The sequence below is a fragment of the Trachymyrmex septentrionalis genome, unplaced genomic scaffold (assembly GCF_001594115.1).
Source record: "Trachymyrmex septentrionalis isolate Tsep2-gDNA-1 unplaced genomic scaffold, Tsep1.0 scaffold7, whole genome shotgun sequence".
In the NCBI taxonomy this organism is placed as follows: Eukaryota; Metazoa; Arthropoda; class Insecta; order Hymenoptera; family Formicidae; genus Trachymyrmex; species Trachymyrmex septentrionalis.
Genome location: NW_017305884.1, coordinates 2,619,134 through 2,627,003, shown reverse-complemented (window position 1 = coordinate 2,627,003; position 7,870 = coordinate 2,619,134). Strand labels below are relative to the sequence as shown.

Here is a 7,870-nt window from a genome sequence, read left to right as displayed (position 1 = left end):
GTCTTGTTCCATACATGATCTCTACAGTAGCCAATTATTAATAAATGTCGACCCAATATTGGCTAGTATATCTTCAATATTTAACAATTGCAATTAATGTATCGCTAATGAATTGCTATTAGAAATGTGCACATGGAAAGAACAATTTACTAAAGTGTCTAAAAAGTTTAGTTAGATACAAATCTGAAAATAATTTTGTTGGATCATTAAAACTTTATGTAAAACTCTGAAACGTTAATGACAATACAACAAAAACTTTGACATTTTAGCAGCTTACGAATCCTAAATAATTTATTTTGATAGTCTAAACAAAATTATTTGTAGGTCTGTATCTAGCTAAATTTTTAGCTGGATATAGACTCGTAAACTTCAATAAAATTTCTTTCCGTGTGCTACTTGGACATGTGCTACTTCAATAAAATTTCTTTTCGTGTGTAATACATAAAGGAGGATGAAATGGCGCATCATACGTGAAACGGAACTATTATATTAACTGTCGAATACAAATTAATTCGTCGTTGGCGATCTATATAAATGAACGTCAGCTGTTCACTAATTCGATTTTTCGAAGGGAAAATGAACATGCTTACCATAAAATAAAGTTTCTTACATTAAAGCAATTAATAAGTTACACATAGGAATCTCTTTAGGAATCGGCGCTATAATAATTGCGTATTTTTTAAGATCGATATAAGACAATCCTCGTATAATTAATATCAATAATTTATTTGTCGAACGTTTCGGCTAACTTCTAGCCTTTCTTCAGCGAGCGAGATATACAAATTTCATACATATCTTCATCCTGTGGTTACACTCTAACTTCAAATTTCTCATAACCAGTTAGCAACCTTAAATATAATAATTGAATATTAAAGTCGAAAGATATTAAAAAACTTACAGAAATTGCTGTGGAGATTCACCTCAGAAGCACGTCAAAACAAAACGTTCGATAAATAAATTATCGATATTAATTATACAAGGATTATCTCATATCAATTTTAAAAAACGCGCAATTATTACAGCGCCGATTCCTAAAGGCCCATGTGTAACTTGTTAATATGAAAATGAACATTTTATAAATTTTGAATGAGAAGAAATAATTATAAGTATAAAAATAACTGATATAAAAACGGAGACCAAATTATATAGTGCCAATACGTTACCAAATAGAATCACGACTTCCTCGACATTGTATCTTCCCGGAAATATGTTCACAGTTTGCAAACATAGTTGTTGGTCCTTGTTGGACCTTCTCATTCGTTTCATAAAAGCAATAATATAAAAAAAATAATTAATTTTTATTTTATTTTATTATAAAAGTAAATCATAATTTTAATGTATAAAATTAATTCTTTCCGAACTAGGTTGAAAATCAATATGGCGACATATGGGGTTCATACCCCATGTTATACTCAGGGCTGGGCATATTTGAAATACTTTTATTTAAAACACACTATTTGCAATACAAGCGTATTTTATATTTTTTACTTAGCGGATCATACAAAAGTATTATGTATTTTGTATTTAAAAGTAATCAAAAGATTGAAAGCTTTTTATATCTTGTAATTCAAATAATAAAATTGATTATCAATGTTATTTGTATTGTAAGTATTTGAAATACAAAATACAAAATACTTTTATAATCTTTTATTATTAATACTGAAATATAAAATACAAAATACTTTTATATCCATGAATTGCTCCCATGAAATAACAAAATACAAAATATAATTGTCTTACCAATACTGTTTTTCAAATAAAAGTATTTCAAATACATGCCCAGGCCTGGCTATACTTTACCATAAGTATATTAATTTAGTACAACAGGCAACGTCGCACTCCAGCTACACAAAACGGCAACTTGCAAAAAGTACTTATTAAGAAGTTGTAGAAGTTTACATCTTGTTGGGATATGTCATTCCATCTAATTCACCGAAGATTAATAAGTTTTATAGAGACAGAGAAAAGTGAGGGAGAGAACTGCAAAGTATATCTGTCGTCATCCGTCGAAAAACAAACCCATACAGCATAGAAACATACAATAACATTACTGCAACGTTTGCAATGTTATTGTAATATTGCTGTAACGTTCTAATTATTACAATGCTGACATAATCTGTGCTGTATAGGAAAGGATCATCGATTATTAGAAATCCCAATTTGTTAAAGCCACAGTCGTGATCCGTTGGCTTTCACGTTCGCCTGAAATGCCTTGACATTAATTGCGACTCGTTCGTTTGCTCAGATCACTTCCTGACATTCACGCGCGGCAGAACGCGGGGTGCTATTGTACGATTCGCGTCAGTAATTAATCGTTCCCTTTAGCTGAAACGGGAACGCGGTAAAAGATCGGAGGCATAAAAAGCTACCGGAGAAAAGGTGAAAAGAAATCCGTAAAGTTGCAATCATTGTCTCTATTTGTCGATTGTCGGTCGCGCCTGAGATTTTTTTCTCTCCTCTCACCTTTCTCTCGCGAACCTTGACAGGCGCGACCGCGTTACGAGTGGCTTCCGGAAATCGTCGACTGCATCACATCCCTTTGCGGAGATCGTATTTTCTTTCACATTCCACACAAATGGAAGGCATGCGAAGCACGAAATGTCCACTCTTGTTCATGTGACATCTATGAATCATGCGTTTGTTACGAGACTTCGACGAAGCGTGCGATTACAGATCTTTTGCGAGTCGCTGTAGATATTAAGTTGGACAAAAAACTCTTCTCAATTTTTTCTCAATAAATGGCTTTCGTCCAAGCGTAACGTGATTATATACATACTCAATGAGAATGGCGTGATGAGGCTATCTGAAAAATGGCAGGAAATATAGCCGAAGAAATATTCAGTGTCTCAATAAAGTTCTGATTTTAATTGACGTAAAACTTAATTTTGATTTTCTTTAAAAAGTAAACTAGAAGACTCCAACTCATTATTGACGAAAAATAGCTCATGGAAGATACATTTTATGGGAAAAGTTTCTGATGTTTTTCTAGTATTCTGATGTATTTCTATTTTAAGATATAATTTAACATAATATTTGAAATAATAAGTCATTCAAGAACTTTGCATACATGACAAGTTATACGATTATAGTAAAGTTTGTAAGTTTACATTCTCAAAAATGATTTAAACAGTACTTGGAAAATATTATATTTCAATTATTATTTAATTTATGTCATTTTTAACTATATATATTTTTAATACATATCTAAATACATTATCTAAATGCTCAAATGTTGTCTCACGCGGATCGCATAATTGTTTTTCGAACATAATTGTTTTTGTGCTTTTTTGCGCGCTTTCCATTTCTTTTTCACTCAACAATGAGTCATGGCATGTAATTTTCCATAAAACTTTATTTTATTTCCATTATAAATGTTTCATCCAAAATGTATATGTATGTGTTTTTTTACTTCGCACTAGAAAACAGAATTTAATAACTGTAAATAAATCAAATGTCAAACAATTTTCAACAAATTCTCACGGAGATTCAGTACTTTTCACTCTTTTGTACTTCCTAAGGGAAAAAAATTGTGCGATTGATCATTCAAGAAACACACATAAAAGTCAACAAAAAGTCAAAATGATTTTATTTTAACATCAATAAATTTTGTAATAAAAAAATCACATTAATTTGACTTTTATCCAAATAAGGTTATTTTAACTTTAACTTGATTTGGTTCCTTGAGAGAGTTCCATCTGCCAGACATCGACGACGTTTCGCGCTCGCGGTTTTTGGGCCGATATTCATAGTCGATTCTTATTTCAAGACCGTCTTAAATAATGTCTTAAGACGCTAATGCAGCCCTCTGATTGGTCCGTGATTTCGTAAGACCGTATACTTAAGACGGTCTTGAATATAAAATCCGACTATGAATACTGGCCTTGGTTTTAAACACACGACGTAAACTGGATAATTCCCGCGCTGCACTATTGCTCTATAGTTGTTTGTCACGTTAATTTTCAGACGTTTAATTACCGAGTCATTTGTCCGAGGATAACGAACGATCACGGGGCTGATTACAATAATTAAATCGCGAGCGCGCGTGCCTGTCCGCTCCGTCTCGGCATCGCGGCATGGCCAACGTCTCGTTATTATCATCTTGACAAATCAATGTCGAAACAGTTAATAAATTACAGTAGTAAGAAAGTGCGTGGGAGGGGGAGGACAATATTATCGGTAAAGTCTTTGTTAGCCTCTTCGGGCACTTTCCGCGTATCGCATAGATAAGATAGCGTCGGCAGCCCGGCAGCAAGCGATCGGCATTCTTCATAAGCAATGTCAAACAAAATGATATTTTTCACACAGCGTCGATTACAGTAAAGTGACAACCTTTTTGCACGCTGCACTGTCCACCGAATTACAATTCCAGCTTAGTTCACAGCAACAAAACTGTTGATACTGAGAGACCGCGTCTTGTTTATTGTACAACTGTCGTTCACGCTTCAAATTGAAGGTTTTGATCGGAAAAACGATTTGGAAAAAAACGGAGAAATTCGCGGGCTGCTACATTTTATTGCGTTTAACTGTCGCGATTAGTCATTTATTTACTCCAGAAAGACAAACGGCTTGATAAGAACATTTTTACGAAGAGTCCCAATTGACCTAATTGCCACTTAATAATTACTACAAAAAAATATATAAATTGATAATCTCAATTCTCACTCATCTCACAATTGATTGCAGTTTTTTTTTTAAGCTCTTATCGATCAATCACGGTTTTTAATCCTCTCAGAGAATTACATTTCCCCCTCTTGTATACACTTCTAGGGAGCTGAATTGTCGTCATTTGACGTGAAAATGACGTTGATTTGTCATCAAAATAATGATAAATAAAGTCAGCTTGTTACCTGGGTTGTAATATACAACAAATTTGAAGACATCCATTAAAATGTATTTAATTCTATCGACATTATCTGAAACTTAGATATACGCAACTTAGATATACACAACAATGTTTTAAATATAATGCTTTAAGTTAATTATTAAAGCATCCTTGAATTATAAATTTAAAAAAAATGTAATATGTTTCTATTAAAATCAGAAGGGCGATGTTTGCTGAAGTTATAAATACTTTTATGAGAACGGTAAACGAAATTTGATCCAACGCACTGCCGGCCAACGATACCGCGAACTATTGTTATTATTTTATTACTGATTTCACTTTGTATCTCCGGAATAATAATTTGATGAACCGTTGACAGATAGTGATATTGCGGACTCTATTATCTTCGGGTGATTTCCGGGAAGTTAATTTTTTTCTTCTGAATTTGAGATCGATCCTCCTGAGTTCGATCGTTGGGTCGCATTTATCTTGCTTACTTGGATATAGTGCATAGTGTATCACGTGCATAAACTTTATACATGGGAATCATGCGCCATAAAATTCGATCGCTTTTGTAAATTAAAAGAGATTGCGCGATGTGAAGTGCATGAAACATAATTTCTAGTGACGCTTGTCGACGTGTCCACCACCGGAAAACTCGCGACTTCGATTTCGCGGCCGCACGCGGTGCATGAAATTTCAACGTGGTATTCCTATCCCAAGAACACACAAATAAATCAACAAAAATGTCGCACCAAGCTTGCGATTAGCTTGCTAATGTAGAATCAGCTTAATGTATTCGTATTGTTCGTATTATATCTTTAATCTCTAATGTGATCGTTAGTTACGATAAAGTATTTTTTTTTAATATGATTATTATTATACATTAGCCCATTTCTTTATTTAATATATTGATATGCAGACAGATATATAATTCGTTCGAGATGCACATGAATCTGCCCTTTCGTCCGTTCGCCTCGACTCTTCGCGACTACGATCGCACGAGAGAATTATGTCACAATTTTGGCGGAAACGACACGCCAAGGAGAGCATCGCTCTATCCTTAGTAACAATTTATTGACGATACTTTAATTAAACATTAAGGACATGTTGGATCAATAATGTGTCAATAATTGTGCGATTAGGGATGTCCTTTTAACGTAACTTTATATGAAGATCAAAAATATTTTGCACGCTTGATTCTCAGTCACCGCGTCAATGTTTCCATCAAAATCTTCAATTTGGTTCCACTATGTGTGATGCAGATTAAATTGAGAATATTATTTCCATTGGAAGAGTAGAGGCTTTATGAAACGGGAGTGAAATAAGTGTAGTCAAACACATTTAATCCGACTTAAATTCGGTTCTACGTCGCATTAGGTGCTTCAGCAGAAATTAGACTATTGTTTACGCGACTTATCTTACAGTATAAATATTATAAATTAAGTAATCGGAACAATTGACTCGCAAGCGCGAGACGCACTCATCATATCTTTGTGGAGCGTGTTTTATCGTGGAATTCCATATTGACACTTGATTAATAAATAAAGAGAAGATAAGCGCAGAGGAAACAAAGTAGTTCGAAATTAGAATTATCATCTTGGCGTGCCAAATATATCACACGATTAATGCCACAAAAGCGAATCGCACGTTCGTGCAGAATTGACAAAATTTTCGACGTCTATATATACTCGTTTTACTACCTGTCAATATAACGGTGAAACATTATGAATTAATAATAGCGATAATTCGAGACGTTATCGTTGAATATCAATTATTCAGTCATATAACGGAAAACTGATAATATAATGTAACGTATACGTAAGTCATATTTATTTTTAAAATTTAATGATATATAGGTTTTTAAAAAGTGATATCTTTAATAAATGTTAATCTATTCGATTCAACTAGGATTTGTTTAAAATGAAATTGTTTATTGCACATTAATAATGTATAAATAATCGTAATTTTCAATAATGTGAAAAATAACTATTAATGAAGAAATTTTGTTGATCGATACTTAGATGCTTGGAAAATTTTCGAATCTTTCTACGTAGTTTTTATCAGCCTTGTTGTCAATAAATAATTTTATCAAATTATTTATTAAATTATTTTGTCTTGTTATTAATTTTATTAAATCATTAATTAAAGAATTACTTAATAATATACTATAATATAAAACTCAATTTTTTAATTTTTGCATAATATTTCATGTCTAACTATATTTATTTTTTAAATCATTTTCCTTTTAAAATCATATAATAAACAATTGCATCACAATATTTTATTTTTTAAATCTGCCATTTGGGATTTGCCGTTATAATCTATCCATTTTCGACTTTGTTTTTGTATACAGCGACCCTCATTACAAATTAATAATTAAGCAATAATAATATGCTATTTCTTAAAAAAAGATCCAAGGATTGAAATAAAAAAATTCCGAAATGAAAGTCATCTCCACGTGTATCTAAAAATCCAAGTTGCAGCGCGAGAACTGAGTAATCGCGACTGATTTAAATCACAGTTATCGGGACGACGAAAAATAATTTCGTAAGTCCGATGATGTTGCGTTTCGCCATTTCTCCCATTAAAACGCGGCAGGTAATCCCGCGGATTCGCACGTCTCGCGCGATCTCTGAAATCCTACAAAATCTTTGTGACAACGCGTCATAAATCAGCGATGTTGTGCGTATGTCGTAAGTTTATTTTCCGTCAATTCATATCGGTGAGGCAGCTCGGCGCTGCGGAGATATCGCGCAGATATGTCAGATATTTCGATAATGATCTGCTTCACCTGCTCTTCGATTCATAGAGGGAAGGGAAAAAAATAAAGAATTCACTTTTATCCCCAGAAATCTATCAATTACAATATATCGTTGCATTGCGAGAATAATTGTCGCTTATCTTCCTGTAATCATTTAATTTTCTCGGATAATTAAAGTTGGTGACAACTAAATCAGTGACTACGCGTAAAATCGATGACTAAATCAATTTATCTTGTCTCGATACACATATAGTAGTTAAGTCATCAATATCAAGAGTTAAGTG

At 33.0% G+C, this 7,870-nt stretch overlaps 2 protein-coding genes across 2 annotated transcripts in view; one reads left to right on the top strand and one right to left on the bottom strand.

Annotated features, from left to right (window-relative positions):
• Positions 1 to 7,870, bottom strand: part of LOC108753558 (cilia- and flagella-associated protein 52) — a 29,609-nt gene that overhangs the window by 8,495 nt on the left and 13,244 nt on the right. The window lies entirely within an intron of this gene.
• LOC108753559 (putative inorganic phosphate cotransporter) overlaps positions 1 to 7,870 on the top strand; it is a 17,484-nt gene that overhangs the window by 1,357 nt on the left and 8,257 nt on the right. The window lies entirely within an intron of this gene.